The 19,296-nt window shown below is 37.0% G+C and overlaps 1 protein-coding gene across 3 annotated transcripts in view; it reads right to left on the bottom strand.

Annotated features, from left to right (window-relative positions):
- Positions 1-19,296, bottom strand: part of LOC143243198 (histone-lysine N-methyltransferase SETMAR-like) — a 57,842-nt gene that overhangs the window by 17,478 nt on the left and 21,068 nt on the right. The window contains exon 5 of one of the 3 annotated variants that reach the window (XR_013024175.1): positions 19,092-19,140. The exons of the other annotated variants lie outside the window; for them this stretch is intronic. The gene's annotated coding sequence lies outside the window, so the exon portion shown is untranslated. Of the gene's footprint in view, positions 1-19,091; positions 19,141-19,296 lie in introns of those variants that run through there. 3 annotated transcript variants of the gene reach the window in all.

Here is a 19,296-nt window from a genome sequence, read left to right as displayed (position 1 = left end):
TTATCTATAAACCCGGCAATGGAAGAGTTGGTTATCTATAAACCCGGGAATGGGAGAGTTGGTTATCTATAAACCCGGTAATGGGAAAGTTGGTTATCTATAAAACCTGGTAATGGGAAAGTTGGTTATATTTAAACCTGGTAATGGGAGAGTTGGTTATCTATATACCTGGTAATATGAGAGTTGGTTATCTATAAACCTGGCAATGGAAGAGTTGGCTATCCATGAACCTAGCAATGGAAGAGTTGGCTATCCATGAACCTAGCAATGAAAGAGTTGGCTGTCTATAAACCTGGTAATGGGAGAGTTGGTTATCTATATACCTGGTAATATGAGAGTTGGTTATCTATAAACCTGGTAATGGGAGAGTAGGTTATCTATAAACCTGGTAATGGGAGAGTTGGTTATCTATAAACCTGGTAATGGGAGAGTTGGTTATCTATAAAACCTGGTAATGGGAAAGTTGGTTATCTATAAAACCTGGTAATGGGAAAGTTGGTTATCTATAAAACCTGGTAATGGGAAAGTTGGTTATCTATAAAACCTGGTAATGGGAAAGTTGGTTATATTTAAACCTGGTAATGGGAGAGTTGGTTATCTATATACCTGGTAATATGAGAGTTGGTTATCTATAAACCTGGTAATTGGAGAGTTGGTTATCTATAAACCTGGCAATGGAAGAGTTGGCTATCCATGAACCTAGCAATGAAAGAGTTGGCTGTCTATAAACCTGGTAATGGGAGAGTTGGTTATCTACAAAAAGTGGTATTGGGGAGTTGGTTATCTATAAACCTGGTAATGGGAGAGTTGGTTATCTATAACACCTGGTAATGGGAGAGTTGATTATCTATAAACCTGGCAATGGAAGAGTTGGTTATCTATAAACCCGGCAATGGAAGAGTTGGTTATCTATAAACCTGGAATTGGAGAGTTGGTTATCTATAAACCTGGTAATGGGAGAGTTGGTTATCTATAAACCTGGTAATGGGAAAGTTGGTTATCTATAAACCTGGTAATATGAGAGTTGGTTATCTATAAACCTGGTAATATGAGAGTTGGTTATCTATAAACCTGGTAATGGGAGAGTTGGTTATCTATAAACCTGGTAATGGGAAAGTTGGTTATCTATAAACCTGGTAATGGGAGAGTTGGTTATCTATAAACCTGGTAATGGGAGAGTTGGTTATCTATAAACCTGGTAATTGGAGAGTTGGTTATCTATAAACCTGGTAATGGAAGAGTTGGTTATCCATGAACCTGGTAATGGAAGAGTTGGTTATCTATAAACCTGGCAATGAAAGAGTTGGTTATCTATAAACCTGGTAATGGGAGAGTTGGTTATCTATAAACCTGGTAATGGGAGAGTTGGTTATCTATAAACCTGGTAATGGGAGAGTTGGTTATCTATAAACCCGGCAATGGAAGAGTTGGTTATCTATAAACCTGGCAATGGAAGAGTTGGTTATCTATAAACCTGGTAATGGGAGAGTTGGTTATCTATAAACCTGGTAATGGGAAAGTTGGTTATCTATAAACCTGGTAATGGGAGAGTTGGTTATCTATAAACCTGGTAATGGGAGAGTTGGTTATCTATAAACCTGGTAATATGAGAGTTGGTTATCTATAAACCTGGTAATGGAAGAGTTGGTTATCCATGAACCTAGCAATGGAAGAGTTGGTTATCTATAAACCTGGCAATGAAAGAGTTGGTTATCTATAAACCTGGTAATGGGAGAGTTGGTTATCTATAAACCTGGTAATATGAGAGTTGGTTATCTATAAACCTGGTAATGGGAGAGTTGGTTATCTATAAACCTGGTAATGGGAGAGTTGGTTATCTATAAACCTGGTAATGGGAGAGTTGGTTATCTATAAAACCTGGTAATGGGAAAGTTGGTTATCTATAAAACCTGGTAATGGGAAAGTTGGTTATCTATAAAACCTGGTAATGGGAAAGTTGGTTATCTATAAAACCTGGTAATGGGAAAGTTGGTTATATTTAAACCTGGTAATGGGAGAGTTGGTTATCTATAAACCTGGTAATATGAGAGTTGGTTATCTATAAACCTGGTAATTGGAGAGTTGGTTATCTATAAACCTGGCAATGGAAGAGTTGGCTATCCATGAACCTAGCAATGAAAGAGTTGGCTGTCTATAAACCTGGTAATGGGAGAGTTAGTTATCTACAAAAAGTGGTATTGGGAGAGTTGGTTGTCTATAAACCTGGTAATGGGAGAGTTGGTTATCTATAAACCTGGTAATGGGAGAGTTGGTTATCTATAAACCTGGTAATGGGAGAGTTGGTTATCTATAAACCTGGCAATGGAAGAGTTGGTTATCTATAAACCTGGTAATGGAAGAGTTGGTTATCTATAAACCTGGTAATTGGAGAGTTGGTTATCTATAAACCTGGTAATGGGAGAGTTGGTTATCTATAAACCTGGTAATGGGAAAGTTGGTTATCTATAAACCTGGTAATATGAGAGTTGGTTATCTATAAACCTGGTAATATGAGAGTTGGTTATCTATAAACCTGGTAATGTGAGAGTTGGTTATCTATAAACCTGGCAATGGAAGAGTTGGTTATCTATAAACCTGGTAATGGGAGAGTTGGTTATCTATAAACCTGGTAATGGGAGAGTTGGTTATCTATAAACCTGGTAATGGGAGAGTTGGTTATCTATAAACCTGGTAATGGGAGAGTTGGTTATCTATAAACCTGGTAATGGGAGAGTTGGTTATCTATAAACCTGGCAATGGAAGAGTTGGTTATCTATAAACCTGGTAATGGGAGAGTTGGTTATCTATAAACCTGGTAATTGGAGAGTTGGTTATCTATAAACCTGGTAATTGGAGAGTTGGTTATCTATAAACCTGGCAATGGAAGAGTTGGTTATCTATAAACCTGGTAATGAAAGAGTTGGTTATCTATAAACCTGGTAATGGGAAAGTTGGTTATCTATAAACCTGGTAGTTGGAGAGTTGGTTATCTATAAACCTGGTAATGTGAGAGTTGGTTATCTATAAACCTGGCAATGGAAGAGTTGGTTATCTATAAACCTGGTAATGGGAGAGTTGGTTATCTATAAACCTGGTAATGGGAGAGTTGGTTATCTATAAACCTGGCAATGAAAGAGTTGGTTATCTATAAACCTGGTAATGGGAGAGTTGGTTATCTATAAACCTGGTAATGGGAGAGTTGGTTATCTATAAACCTGGTAATGGGAGAGTTGGTTATCTATAAACCTGGTAATGGGAGAGTTGGTTATCTATAAACCTGGTAATGGGAGAGTTGGTTATCTATAAACCTGGTAATGTGAGAGTTGGTTATCTATAAACCTGGTAATGGAAGAGTTGGTTATCTATAAACCTGGTAATGGGAGAGTTGGTTATCTATAAACCTGGTAATTGGAGAGTTGGTTATCTATAAACCTGGTAATTGGAGAGTTGGTTATCTATAAACCTGGCAATGGAAGAGTTGGTTATCTATGAACCTAGCAATGAAAGAGTTGGTTGTCTATAAACCTGGTAATGGGAGAGTTGGTTATCTACAAAAAAGTGGTATTGGGAGAGTTGGTTATCTATAACACCTGGTAATGGGAGAGTTGGTTATCTATAAACCTGGTAATGGGAGAGTTGGTTATCTATAAACCCGGTAATGGAAGAGTTGGTTATCTATAAACCTGGTAATGGAAGAGTTGGTTATCTATAAACCTGGTAATGGAAGAGTTGGTTATCTATAAACCTGGAATTGGAGAGTTGGTTATCTATAAACCTGGTAATGGGAGAGTTGGTTATCTATAAACCTGGTAATGGGAGAGTTGGTTATCTATAAACCTGGTAATGGAAGAGTTGGTTATCTATAAACCTGGTAATGGGAGAGTTGGTTATCTATAAACCTGGTAATGGGAGAGTTGGTTATCTATAAACCTGGTAATGGGAGAGTTGGTTATCTATAAACCTGGTAATGAGAGTTGGTTATCTATAAACCTGGTAATTGGAGAGTTGGTTATCTATAAACCTGGTAATGGAAGAGTTGGTTATCTATAAACCTGGCAATGAAAGAGTTGGTTATCTATAAACCTGGTAATGGGAGAGTTGGTTATCTATAAAAAAAGTGGTATTGGGAGAGTTGGTTATCTATAAACCTGGTAATGGGAGAGTTGGTTATCTATAAACCTGGTAATGGGAGAGTTAGTTATCTATAAACCTGGCAATGGAAGAGTTGGTTATCTATAAACCTGGTAATGGAAGAGTTGGTTATCTATAAACCTGGCAATGGAAGAGTTGGTTATCTATAAACCTGGGAATTGGAGAGTTGGTTATCTATAAACCTGGTAATGGGAGAGTTGGTTATCTATAAACCTGGTAATGGGAAAGTTGGTTATCTATAAACCTGGTAATATGAGAGTTGGTTATCTATAAACCTGGTAATGTGAGAGTTGGTTATCTATAAACCTGGCAATGGAAGAGTTGGTTATCTATAAACCTGGTAATGGGAGAGTTGGTTATCTATAAACCTGGTAATGGGAGAGTTGGTTATCTATAAACCTGGTAATGGGAGAGTTGGTTATCTATAAACCTGGTAATGGGAGAGTTGGTTATCTATAAACCTGGTAATGGGAGAGTTGGTTATCTATAAACCTGGTAATGGGAGAGTTGGTTATCTATAAACCTGGTAATGGGAGAGTTGGTTATCTATAAACCTGGTAATGGGAGAGTTGGTTATCTATAAACCTGGTAATGTGAGAGTTGGTTATCTATAAACCTGGCAATGGAAGAGTTGGTTATCTATAAACCTGGTAATGGGAGAGTTGGTTATCTATAAACCTGGTAATGGGAGAGTTGGTTATCTATAAACCTGGTAATGGAGAGTTGGTTATCTATAAACCTGGTAATTGGAGAGTTGGTTATCTATAAACCTGGTAATGGAAGAGTTGGTTATCTATAAACCTGGTAATGAAAGAGTTGGTTATCTATAAACCTGGTAATGGGAAAGTTGGTTATCTATAAACCTGGTAATATGAGAGTTGGTTATCTATAAACCTGGTAATTGGAGAGTTGGTTATCTATAAACCTGGTAATGGGAGAGTTGGTTATCTATAAACCTGGTAATGGGAGAGTTGGTTATCTATAAACCTGGTAATGGGAGAGTTGGTTATCTATAAACCTGGTAATGGGAGAGTTGGTTATCTATAAACCTGGTAATATGAGAGTTGGTTATCTATAAACCTGGTAATTGGAGAGTTGGTTATCTATAAACCTGGTAATGGAAGAGTTGGTTATCTATGAACCTGGCAATGAAAGAGTTGGTTATCTATAAACCTGGTAATGGGAGAGTTGGTTATCTATAAAACCTGGTATTGGGAGAGTTGGTTATCTATAAACCTGGTAATGGGAGAGTTGGTTATCTATAAACCTGGTAATGGGAGAGTTGGTTATCTATAAACCTGGTAATGGAAGAGTTGGTTATCTATAAACCTGGTAATGGAAGAGTTGGTTATCTATAAACCTGGCAATGGAAGAGTTGGTTATCTATAAACCTGGTAATTGGAGAGTTGGTTATCTATAAACCTGGTAATGGGAGAGTTGGTTATCTATAAACCTGGTAATGGGAAAGTTGGTTATCTATAAACCTGGTAATATGAGAGTTGGTTATCTATAAACCTGGTAATGTGAGAGTTGGTTATCTATAAACCTGGTAATGGAAGAGTTGGTTATCTATAAACCTGGTAATGGGAGAGTTGGTTATCTATAAACCTGGTAATGGGAGAGTTGGTTATCTATAAACCTGGTAATGGGAGAGTTGGTTATCTATAAACCTGGTAATGGGAGAGTTGGTTATCTATAAACCTGGTAATGGGAGAGTTGGTTATCTATAAACCTGGTAATGGGAGAGTTGGTTATCTATAAACCTGGTAATGGGAGAGTTGGTTATCTATAAACCTGGTAATGGGAGAGTTGGTTATCTATAAACCTGGTAATGTGAGAGTTGGTTATCTATAAACCTGGTAATGGAAGAGTTGGTTATCTATAAACCTGGTAATGGGAGAGTTGGTTATCTATAAACCTGGTAATGGGAGAGTTGGTTATCTATAAACCTGGTAATTGGAGAGTTGGTTATCTATAAACCTGGTAATTGGAGAGTTGGTTATCTATAAACCTGGTAATGGAAGAGTTGGTTATCTATAAACCTGGTAATGAAAGAGTTGGTTATCTATAAACCTGGTAATGGGAGAGTTGGTTATCTATAAACCTGGTAATGGGAGAGTTGGTTATCTATAAACCTGGTAATTGGAGAGTTGGTTATCTATAAACCTGGTAATGGAAGAGTTGGTTATCTATAAACCTGGTAATGGGAGAGTTGGTTATCTATAAACCTGGTAATGGGAGAGTTGGTTATCTATAAACCTGGCAATGAAAGAGTTGGTTATCTATAAACCTGGTAATGGGAGAGTTGGTTATCTATAAACCTGGTAATGGGAGAGTTGGTTATCTATAAACCTGGTAATGGGAGAGTTGGTTATCTATAAACCTGGTAATGGAAGAGTTGGTTATCTATAAACCCGGTAATGGAAGAGTTGGTTATCTATAAACCTGGTAATGGGAGAGTTGGTTATCTATAAACCTGGTAATGGGAGAGTTGGTTATCTATAAAACCTGGTAATGGGAAAGTTGGTTATCTATAAACCTGGTAATGGGAAAGTTGGTTATCTATAAACCTGGTAATGGGAGAGTTGGTTATCTATAAAACCTGGTAATGGGAAAGTTGGTTATCTATAAACCTGGTAATGGGAGAGTTGGTTATCTATAAACCTGGTAATATGAGAGTTGGTTATCTATAAACCTGGTAATTGGAGAGTTGGTTATCTATAAACCTGGTAATGGAAGAGTTGGTTATCCATGAACCTAGCAATGAAAGAGTTGGTTATCTATAAAACCTGGTAATGGGAAAGTTGGTTATCTATAAACCTGGTATTGGGAGAGTTGGTTATCTATAAACCTGGTAATGGGAGAGTTGGTTATCTATAAACCTGGTAATGGGAGAGTTGGTTATCTATAAACCTGGCAATGGAAGAGTTGGTTATCTATAAACCTGGCAATGGAAGAGTTGGTTATCTATAAACCTGGCAATGGAAGAGTTGGTTATCTATAAACCTGGTAATGGGAGAGTTGGTTATCTATAAACCTGGTAATGGGAGAGTTGGTTATCTATAAACCTGGTAATATGAGAGTTGGTTATCTATAAACCTGGTAATGTGAGAGTTGGTTATCTATAAACCTGGTAATGGAAGAGTTGGTTATCTATAAACCTGGTAATGGGAGAGTTGGTTATCTATAAACCTGGTAATGGGAGAGTTGGTTATCTATAAACCTGGTAATGGGAGAGTTGGTTATCTATAAACCTGGTAATGGGAGAGTTGGTTATCTATAAACCTGGTAATGGGAGAGTTGGTTATCTATAAACCTGGTAATGGGAGAGTTGGTTATCTATAAACCTGGTAATGGGAAAGTTGGTTATCTATAAACCTGGTAATGTGGAGAGTTGGTTATCTATAAACCTGGTAATTGGAGAGTTGGTTATCTATAAACCTGGTAATGTGAGAGTTGGTTATCTATAAACCTGGTAATGGAAGAGTTGGTTATCTATAAACCTGGTAATGGGAGAGTTGGTTATCTATAAACCTGGTAATGGGAGAGTAGGTTATCTATAAACCTGGTAATTGGAGAGTTGGTTATCTATAAACCTGGTAATTGGAGAGTTGGTTATCTATAAACCTGGCAATGGAAGAGTTGGTTATCTATAAACCTGGTAATGGGAGAGTTGGTTATCTATAAACCTGGTAATGGGAGAGTTGGTTATCTATAAACCTGGTAATGGGAGAGTTGGTTATCTATAAACCTGGTAATGGGAGAGTTGGTTATCTATAAACCTGGTAATGGGAGAGTTGGTTATCTATAAACCTGGTAATGGGAGAGTTGGTTATCTATAAACCTGGTAATGGGAGAGTTGGTTATCTATAAAACCTGGTAATGGGAGAGTTGGTTATCTATAAAACCTGGTAATGGGAAAGTTGGTTATATTTAAACCTGGTAATGGGAGAGTTGGTTATCTATAAAACCTGGTAATGGGAAAGTTGGTTATCTATAAACCTGGTAATGGGAGAGTTGGTTATCTATAAACCTGGTAATATGAGAGTTGGTTATCTATAAACCTGGTAATTGGAGAGTTGGTTATCTATAAACCTGGCAATGGAAGAGTTGGCTATCCATGAACCTAGCAATGAAAGAGTTGGCTATCTATAAACCTGGTAATGGGAGAGTTGGTTATCTATAAACCTGGTATTGGGAGAGTTGGTTATCTATAAACCTGGTAATGGAAGAGTTGGTTATCTATAAACCTGGTAATTGGAGAGTTGGTTATCTATAAACCTGGTAATGGGAAAGTTGGTTATCTATAAACCTGGTAATATGAGAGTTGGTTATCTATAAACCTGGTAATTGGAGAGTTGGTTATCTATAAACCTGGTAATGGGAGAGTTGGTTATCTATAAACCTGGTAATGGAAGAGTTGGTTATCTATAAACCTGGTAATGGGAGAGTTGGTTATCTATAAACCTGGTAATGGGAAAGTTGGTTATCTATAAACCTGGTAATGGGAGAGTTGGTTATCTATAAACCTGGTAATTGGAGAGTTGGTTATCTATAAACCTGGTAATGGAAGAGTTGGTTATCTATAAACCTGGTAATGGGAGAGTTGGTTATCTATAAACCTGGTAATTGGAGAGTTGGTTATCTATAAACCTGGTAATTGAGAGTTGGTTATCTATAAACCTGGTAATGGAAGAGTTGGTTATCTATAAACCTGGTAATGAAAGAGTTGGTTATCTATAAACCTGGTAATGGGAAAGTTGGTTATCTATAAACCTGGTAATGAGAGTTGGTTATCTATAAACCTGGTAATTGGAGAGTTGGTTATCTATAAACCTGGTAATGTGAGAGTTGGTTATCTATAAACCTGGTAATGGAAGAGTTGGTTATCTATAAACCTGGTAATGGGAGAGTTGGTTATCTATAAACCTGGTAATGGGAGAGTTGGTTATCTATAAACCTGGTAATGGGAAAGTTGGTTATCTATAAACCTGGTAATGGGAGAGTTGGTTATCTATAAACCTGGTAATATGAGAGTTGGTTATCTATAAACCTGGTAATTGGAGAGTTTGTTATCTATAAACCTGGTAATGGAAGAGTTGGTTATCTATGAACCTGGTAATGGAAGAGTTGGTTATCTATAAACCTGGTAATGAAAGAGTTGGTTATCTATAAACCTGGTAATGGGAGAGTTGGTTATCTATAAAAAACTGGTAATGGGAGAGTTGGTTATCTATAAACCTGGTAATGGGAGAGTTGGTTATCTATAAACCTGGTAATGGAAGAGTTGGTTATCTATAAACCTGGTAATGGAAGAGTTGGTTATCTATAAACCTGGAATGGGAGAGTTGGTTATCTATAAACCTGGTAATGGGAAAGTTGGTTATCTATAAAACCTGGTAATGGGAAAGTTGGTTATCTATAAACCTGGTAATGGGAGAGTTGGTTATCTATAAACCTGGTAATATGAGAGTTGGTTATCTATAAACCTGGTAATGGAAGAGTTGGTTATCTATAAACCTGGCAATGGAAGAGTTGGTTATCTATGAACCTGGTAATGAAAGAGTTGGTTATCTATAAACCTGGTAATGGGAGAGTTGGTTATCTATAAACCTGGTAATATGAGAGTTGGTTATCTATAAACCTGGTAATGGGAGAGTTGGTTATCTATAAACCTGGTAATGGGAGAGTTGGTTATCTATAAACCTGGTAATGGGAGAGTTGGTTATCTATAAACCTGGTAATGGGAAAGTTGGTTATCTATAAACCTGGTAATGGGAAAGTTGGTTATCTATAAACCTGGTAATGGGAAAGTTGGTTATCTATAAACCTGGTAATGGGATAGTTGGTTATCTATAAACCTGGTAATGGGAGAGTTGGTTATCTATAAACCTGGTAATATGAGAGTTGGTTATCTATAAACCTGGTAATTGGAGAGTTGGTTATCTATAAACCTGGCAATGGAAGAGTTGGTTATCTATGAACCTGGCAATGAAAGAGTTGGTTATCTATAAACCTGGTAATGGGAGAGTTGGTTATCTACAAAAAAGTGGTATTGGGGAGTTAGTTATCTATAAACCTGGTAATGGGAGAGTTGGTTATCTATAAACCTGGTAATGGGAGAGTTGGTTATCTATAAACCCGGCAATGGAAGAGTTGGTTATCTATAAACCCGGCAATGGAAGAGTTGGTTATCTATAAACCCGGGAATTGGAGAGTTGGTTATCTATAAACCTGGTAATGGGAGAGTTGGTTATCTATAAACCTGGTAATGGGAAAGTTGGTTATCTATAAACCTGGTAATATGAGAGTTGGTTATCTATAAACCTGGTAATATGAGAGTTGGTTATCTATAAACCTGGTAATGGGAGAGTTGGTTATCTATAAACCTGGTAATGGGAAAGTTGGTTATCTTTAAACCTGGTAATGGGAGAGTTGGTTATCTATAAACCTGGTAATATGAGAGTTGGTTATCTATAAACCTGGTAATTGGAGAGTTGGTTATCTATAAACCTGGTAATGGAAGAGTTGGTTATCCATGAACCTGGCAATGGAAGAGTTGGTTATCTATAAACCTGGCAATGAAAGAGTTGGTTATCTATAAACCTGGTAATGGGAGAGTTGGTTATCTATAAAAACCTGGTAATGGGAGAGTTATTTATCTATAAACCTGGTAATGGGAGAGTTGGTTATCTATAAACCTGGCAATGGAAGAGTTGGTTATCTATAAACCCGGTAATGGAAGAGTTGGTTATCTATAAACCTGGTAATGGGAGAGTTGGTTATCTATAAACCTGGTAATGGGAAAGTTGGTTATCTATAAACCTGGTAATGGGAAAGTTGGTTATCTATAAACCTGGTAATGGGAGAGTTGGTTATCTATAAACCTGGTAATATGAGAGTTGGTTATCTATAAACCTGGCAATGGAAGAGTTGGTTATCTATGAACCTAGCAATGGAAGAGTTGGTTATCCATGAACCTGGCAATGAAAGAGTTGGTTATCTATAAACCTGGTAATGGGAGAGTTGGTTATCTATAAACCTGGTAATATGAGAGTTGGTTATCTATAAACCTGGTAATGGGAGAGTTGGTTATCTATAAACCTGGTAATGGGAGAGTTGGTTATCTATAAACCTGGTAATGGGAGAGTTGGTTATCTATAAAACCTGGTAATGGGAAAGTTGGTTATATTTAAACCTGGTAATGGGAGAGTTGGTTATCTATAAAACCTGGTAATGGGAGAGTTGGTTATCTATAAACCTGGTAATGGGAAAGTTGGTTATATTTAAACCTGGTAATGGGAGAGTTGGTTATCTATAAACCTGGTAATATGAGAGTTGGTTATCTATAAACCTGGTAATTGGAGAGTTGGTTATCTATAAACCTGGTAATGGAAGAGTTGGTTATCTATGAACCTGGCAATGAAAGAGTTGGTTATCTATAAACCTGGTAATGGGAGAGTTGGTTATCTATAAAAAGTGGTATTGGGGAGTTGGTTATCTATAAACCTGGTAATGGGAGAGTTGGTTATCTATAAACCTGGTAATGGGAGAGTTGGTTATCTATAAACCTGGTAATGGGAGAGTTGGTTATCTATAAACCTGGTAATGGAAGAGTTGGTTATCTATAAACCTGGTAATGGAAGAGTTGGTTATCTATAAACCTGGTAATTGAGAGTTGGTTATCTATAAACCTGGTAATGGGAGAGTTGGTTATCTATAAACCTGGTAATGGGAAAGTTGGTTATCTATAAACCTGGTAATATGAGAGTTGGTTATCTATAAACCTGGTAATATGAGAGTTGGTTATCTATAAACCTGGTAATGTGAGAGTTGGTTATCTATAAACCTGGCAATGGAAGAGTTGGTTATCTATAAACCTGGTAATGGGAGAGTTGGTTATCTATAAACCTGGTAATGGGAGAGTTGGTTATCTATAAACCTGGTAATGGGAGAGTTGGTTATCTATAAACCTGGTAATGGGAGAGTTGGTTATCTATAAACCTGGTAATGTGAGAGTTGGTTATCTATAAACCTGGTAATGGAAGAGTTGGTTATCTATAAACCTGGTAATGGGAGAGTAGGTTATCTATAAACCTGGTAATTGGAGAGTTGGTTATCTATAAACCTGGTAATTGGAGAGTTGGTTATCTATAAACCTGGTAATGGAAGAGTTGGTTATCTATAAACCTGGTAATGAAAGAGTTGGTTATCTATAAACCTGGTAATGGGAAAGTTGGTTATCTATAAACCTGGTAATTGGAGAGTTGGTTATCTATAAACCTGGTAATGGGAGAGTTGGTTATCTATAAACCTGGTAATGGAAGAGTTGGTTATCTATAAACCTGGTAATGGGAGAGTTGGTTATCTATAAACCTGGTAATGGGAGAGTTGGTTATCTATAAACCTGGTAATGAAAGAGTTGGTTATCTATAAACCTGGTAATGGGAGAGTTGGTTATCTATAAACCTGGTAATGGGAGAGTTGGTTATCTATAAACCTGGTAATGGGAGAGTTGGTTATCTATAAACCTGGTAATGGGAGAGTTGGTTATCTATAAACCTGGTAATGGGAGAGTTGGTTATCTATAAACCTGGTAATGTGAGAGTTGGTTATCTATAAACCTGGTAATGGAAGAGTTGGTTATCTATAAACCTGGTAATGGGAGAGTTGGTTATCTATAAACCTGGTAATTGGAGAGTTGGTTATCTATAAACCTGGTAATTGGAGAGTTGGTTATCTATAAACCTGGTAATGGAAGAGTTGGTTATCTATAAACCTGGTAATGAAAGAGTTGGTTATCTATAAACCTGGTAATGGGAGAGTTGGTTATCTATAAAACCTGGTATTGGGAGAGTTGGTTATCTATAAACCTGGTAATGGGAGAGTTGGTTATCTATAAACCTGGTAATGGGAGAGTTGGTTATCTATAAACCTGGCAATGGAAGAGTTGGTTATCTATAAACCTGGCAATGGAAGAGTTGGTTATCTATAAACCTGGTAATGGAAGAGTTGGTTATCTATAAACCTGGTAATTGGAGAGTTGGTTATCTATAAACCTGGTAATGGGAGAGTTGGTTATCTATAAACCTGGTAATGTGAGAGTTGGTTATCTATAAACCTGGTAATGGAAGAGTTGGTTATCTATAAACCTGGTAATGGGAGAGTTGGTTATCTATAAACCTGGTAATGGGAGAGTTGGTTATCTATAAACCTGGTAATGGGAGAGTTGGTTATCTATAAACCTGGTAATGGGAGAGTTGGTTATCTATAAACCTGGTAATGGGAGAGTTGGTTATCTATAAACCTGGTAATGGGAAAGTTGGTTATCTATAAACCTGGTAATGGGAGAGTTGGTTATCTATAAACCTGGTAATGGAAGAGTTGGTTATCTATAAACCTGGTAATGGGAGAGTTGGTTATCTATAAACCTGGTAATGGGAGAGTTGGTTATCTATAAACCTGGTAATGGGAGAGTTGGTTATCTATAAACCTGGTAATGGGAGAGTTGGTTATCTATAAACCTGGTAATGGAGAGTTGGTTATCTATAAACCTGGTAATGGAAGAGTTGGTTATCTATAAACCTGGTAATGGGAGAGTTGGTTATCTATAAACCTGGTAATGGGAGAGTTGGTTATCTATAAACCTGGTAATTGGAGAGTTGGTTATCTATAAACCTGGTAATTGGAGAGTTGGTTATCTATAAACCTGGTAATGGAAGAGTTGGTTATCTATAAACCTGGTAATGAAAGAGTTGGTTATCTATAAACCTGGTAATGGGAAAGTTGGTTATCTATAAACCTGGTAATGGGAGAGTTGGTTATCTATAAACCTGGTAATTGGAGAGTTGGTTATCTATAAACCTGGTAATGTGAGAGTTGGTTATCTATAAACCTGGTAATGGGAGAGTTGGTTATCTATAAACCTGGTAATGGGAGAGTTGGTTATCTATAAACCTGGTAATGGGAGAGTTGGTTATCTATGAACCTGGCAATGAAAGAGTTGGTTATCTATAAACCTGGTAATGGGAGAGTTGGTTATCTATAAAAAGTGGTAATGGGAGAGTTGGTTATCTATAAACCTGGTAATGGGAGAGTTGGTTATCTATAAACCTGGTAATGGAAGAGTTGGTTATCTATAAACCTGGCAATGGAAGAGTTGGTTATCTATAAACCTGGTAATGGGAGAGTTGGTTATCTATAAACCTGGTAATGGGAGAGTTGGTTATCTATAAACCTGGTAATGGGAAAGTTGGTTATCTTTAAACCTGGTAATGGGAAAGTTGGTTATATTTAAACCTGGTAATGGGAAAGTTGGTTATCTATAAAACCTGGTAATGGGAAAGTTGGTTATCTATAAACCTGGTAATGGGAGAGTTGGTTATCTATAAACCTGGTAATATGAGAGTTGGTTATCTATAAACCTGGTAATGGAAGAGTTGGTTATCCATGAACCTAGCAATGAAAGAGTTGGTTATCTATAAACCTGGTAATGGGAGAGTTGGTTATCTACAAAAAGTGGTATTGGGAGAGTTAGTTATCTATAAACCTGGTAATGGGAGAGTTGGTTATCTATAAACCTGGTAATGGGAGAGTTGGTTATCTATAAACCTGGTAATGGAAGAGTTGGTTATCTATAAACCTGGCAATGGAAGAGTTGGTTATCTATAAACCCGGCAATGGAAGAGTTGGTTATCTATAAACCCGGCAATGGAAGAGTTGGTTATCTATAAACCTGGTAATTGGAGAGTTGGTTATCTATAAACCTGGTAATGGGAGAGTTGGTTATCTATAAACCTGGTAATGGGAGAGTTGGTTATCTATAAACCTGGTAATGGGAGAGTAGGTTATCTATAAACCTGGTAATGTGGAGAGTTGGTTATCTATAAACCTGGTAATGGAAGAGTTGGTTATCTATAAACCTGGTAATGGGAGAGTTGGTTATCTATAAACCTGGTAATGGGAGAGTAGGTTATCTATAAACCTGGTAATGGGAGAGTTGGTTATCTATAAACCTGGTAATGGGAGAGTTGGTTATCTATAAACCTGGTAATGGGAGAGTTGGTTATCTATAAACCTGGTAATGGGAGAGTTGGTTATCTATAAACCTGGTAATGGGAAAGTTGGTTATCTATAAACCTGGTAATGGGAGAGTTGGTTATCTATAAACCTGGTAATTGGAGAGTTGGTTATCTATAAACCTGGTAATGTGAGAGTTGGTTATCTATAAACCTGGTAATGGAAGAGTTGGTTATCTATAAACCTGGTAATGGGAGAGTTGGTTATCTATAAACCTGGTAATGGGAGAGTTGGTTATCTATAAACCTGGTAATTGGAGAGTTGGTTATCTATAAACCTGGTAATTGGAGAGTTGGTTATCTATAAACCTGGCAATGGAAGAGTTGGTTATCTATAAACCTGGTAATGGGAGAGTTGGTTATCTATAAACCTGGTAATGGAAGAGTTGGTTATCTATAAACCTGGTAATGGAAGAGTTGGTTATCTATAAACCTGGTAATGGGAGAGTTGGTTATCTATAAACCTGGTAATGGGAGAGTTGGTTATCTATAAACCTGGTAATGGGAGAGTTGGTTATCTATAAACCTGGTAATGGGAGAGTTGGTTATCTATAAACCTGGTAATGGGAAAGTTGGTTATCTATAAACCTGGTAATGGGAGAGTTGGTTATCTATAAACCTGGTAATGGGAAAGTTGGTTATCTATAAAACCTGGTAATGGGAAAGTTGGTTATCTATAAACCTGGTAATGGGAAAGTTGGTTATCTATAAACCTGGTAATGGGAGAGTTGGTTATCTATAAACCTGGTAATATGAGAGTTGGTTATCTATAAACCTGGTAATTGGAGAGTTGGTTATCTATAAACCTGGTAATGGAAGAGTTGGTTATCTATAAACCTGGCAATGAAAGAGTTGGTTATCTATAAACCTGGTAATGGGAGAGTTGGTTATCTATAAACCTGGTAATGGGAGAGTTGGTTATCTATAAACCTGGTAATGGGAGAGTTGGTTATCTATAAACCTGGCAATGGAAGAGTTGGTTATCTATAAACCCGGGAATTGGAGAGTTGGTTATCTATAAACCCGGTAATTGGAGAGTTGGTTATCTATAAACCTGGTAATGGAAGAGTTGGTTATCTATAAACCTGGTAATGAAAGAGTTGGTTATCTATAAACCTGGTAATGGGAAAGTTGGTTATCTATAAACCTGGTAATGGGAGAGTTGGTTATCTATAAACCTGGTAATGGAGAGAGTTGGTTATCTATAAACCTGGTAATTGGAGAGTTGGTTATCTATAAACCTGGTAATGGGAGAGTTGGTTATCTATAAAACCTGGTAATGGGAAAGTTGGTTATATTTAAACCTGGTAATGGGAGAGTTGGTTATCTATAAACCTGGTAATGGGAGAGTTGGTTATCTATAAACCTGGTAATTGGAGAGTTTGTTATCTATAAACCTGGCAATGGAAGAGTTGGCTATCCATGAACCTAGCAATGGAAGAGTTGGCTATCCATGAACCTAGCAATGAAAGAGTTGGCTGTCTATAAACCTGGTAATGGGAGAGTTAGTTATCTACAAAAAGTAGTAATGGGAGAGTTAGTTATCTATAAACCTGGTAATGGGAGAGTTGGTTATCTATAAACCCGGCAATGGAAGAGTTGGTTATCTATAAACCTGGCAATGGAAGAGTTGGTTATCTATAAACCTGGTAATGGGAGAGTTGGTTATCTATAAACCTGGTAATGGGAGAGTTGGTTATCTATAAACCTGGTAATGGGAAAGTTGGTTATCTATAAACCTGGTAATGGGAAAGTTGGTTATCTATAAACCTGGTAATGGGAGAGTTGGTTATCTATAAACCTGGTAATATGAGAGTTGGTTATCTATAAACCTGGTAATGGAAGAGTTGGTTATCTATGAACCTAGCAATGGAAGAGTTGGCTATCCATGAACCTAGCAATGGAAGAGTTGGCTATCCATGAACCTAGCAATGAAAGAGTTGGTTATCTATAACACCTGGTAATGGGAGAGTTAGTTGTCTATAACACCTGGTAATGGGAGAGTTGGTTATCTATAAACCTGGCAATGGAAGAGTTGGTTATCTATAAACCCGGCAATGGAAGAGTTGGTTATCTATAAACCCGGCAATGGAAGAGTTGGTTATCTATAAACCCAGCAATGGAAGAGTTGGTTATCTATAAACCCGGCAATGGAAGAGTTGGTTATCTATAAACCTGGGAATTGGAGAGTTGGTTATCTATAAACCTGGTAATGGGAAAGTTGGTTATCTATAAACCTGGTAATGGAAAAGTTGGTTATCTATAAACCTGGTAATGGGAGAGTTGGTTATCTATAAACCTGGTAATATGAGAGTTGGTTATCTATAAACCTGGTAGTTGGAGAGTTGGTTATCTATAAACCTGGTAGTTGGAGAGTTGGTTATCTATAAACCTGGTAATGTGAGAGTTGGTTATCTATAAACCTGGCAATGGAAGAGTTGGTTATCTATAAACCTGGTAATGGGAGAGTTGGTTATCTATAAACCTGGTAATGGGAGAGTAGGTTATCTATAAACCTGGTAATGGGAGAGTTGGTTATCTATAAAACCTGGTAATGGGAGAGTTGGTTATCTATAAAACCTGGTAATGGGAGAGTTGGTTATCTATAAACCTGGTAATGGGAAAGTTGGTTATCTATATACCTGGTAATATGAGAGTTGGTTATCTATAAACCTGGTAATGGAAATGTTGGTTGTCATCTATAAACCTGTAAAACAACGTAATAAGCTTGTTTTTATATATGATTTTTGTTCTACGGTACTTTGTTTTTATCTAAACAAATTTGTTTGATGAATGAACAGCAGAAGTTTTACATGAATTGAAAAAGCGAACAGATTTCTTTAAGATCACTGGTAAAATATCAGTTAAAGACAATATTAATATAACACCGTTTATGTTTTAGCAGGAATATAACCAAGGATTTTATCTTTCCAGTTTATATATTTAATACTGGGCCTGGCATGGCCAGGTGGGTTCAGGCATGCGACTCATAATCTAGGGATCACGGGTTCAATCCCTGTCACACCCTTTCCAGCCGTGGAGGCTTTATAACGTGACGGTCAATCTTACTATTCGTTGGTAAAAGAGTAGCCTAAGAGTTGGCGGTGGGTGGTGATGACTAGCTGCCTGCCCTCTAGTATTACACTGCTAAATTAGTACAGATAGCCCTCGAGTAGTTTTGCTCGAAATTAAAAACAAACAAACAATTTAATCCAGCCCCCCCTTCCCCTGGAGGGCCTTAATAACTATAGAAATTCTTCACAGTTTATTCTTGTTATAATAAATAATTAACAGTTTGATCTTTTGTCAAATAACTAATTCTATATTGAGGAGTTTTGACCCAAAGCCTAAATTTTCAACTCTTATCAAATATTTTACTAATGAAAAGAAGCAGTAGTTTTTTAACCTATAAGAATACAAACTGCACTTGAATGAGTTCTCAGGTGAAAAGATAGTTTTGTCATTCACATTACTCGAATATTTAACTTCAAACAAGCAAAACAATAAGGAATATATAATATTGTAGAGTTCAGTATTGGTCGTTATCAATGTTCTGTAACCAGTTAGCACTAATATTTTGTTGAAAGTATGCATACATGTGACTTTAATGTCGAAGCGGTCACTGGAAGATTTGGTTGTAGTAAAATATCAGCCCGAGTTTAGAACAGCTACTGCCAAGCCCGACTGTGAATCCAACGATTCACGGTTCGTTACAGTTACCCACCAAAGAGGCTTCCTAATTTCATGCGTCATAGGTGTATTGTGTATGACAGTCAAATCTCACTATTCAATCATCAAATGGTAGCGCAATAGATGGCGTTTAATGTTGTCTAGCCGCTTTCATTCGGGACTATCAGTCAAAAGTAGGAATGGTATTACATAAATGCCCTAGTGTTGCCTGTGCGAAACTCTGAAACAAAAAATAAACAAAATCATCTGTTATTTTATTAAAACAAATCTTTTGATAATATTTTGTTGGGATGAAACATATTATAAGCTACAAAAAATGGTTAAAAGTAGTTCACAGATCTATACAGGTGAATATGTGATCATCTGTGAAACAGGA

Source organism: Tachypleus tridentatus, unplaced genomic scaffold, assembly GCF_004210375.1.
Source record: "Tachypleus tridentatus isolate NWPU-2018 unplaced genomic scaffold, ASM421037v1 Hic_cluster_2, whole genome shotgun sequence".
Taxonomy (NCBI): Eukaryota; Metazoa; Arthropoda; class Merostomata; order Xiphosura; family Limulidae; genus Tachypleus; species Tachypleus tridentatus.
This window is presented reverse-complemented; position numbering and strand designations above follow the sequence as displayed.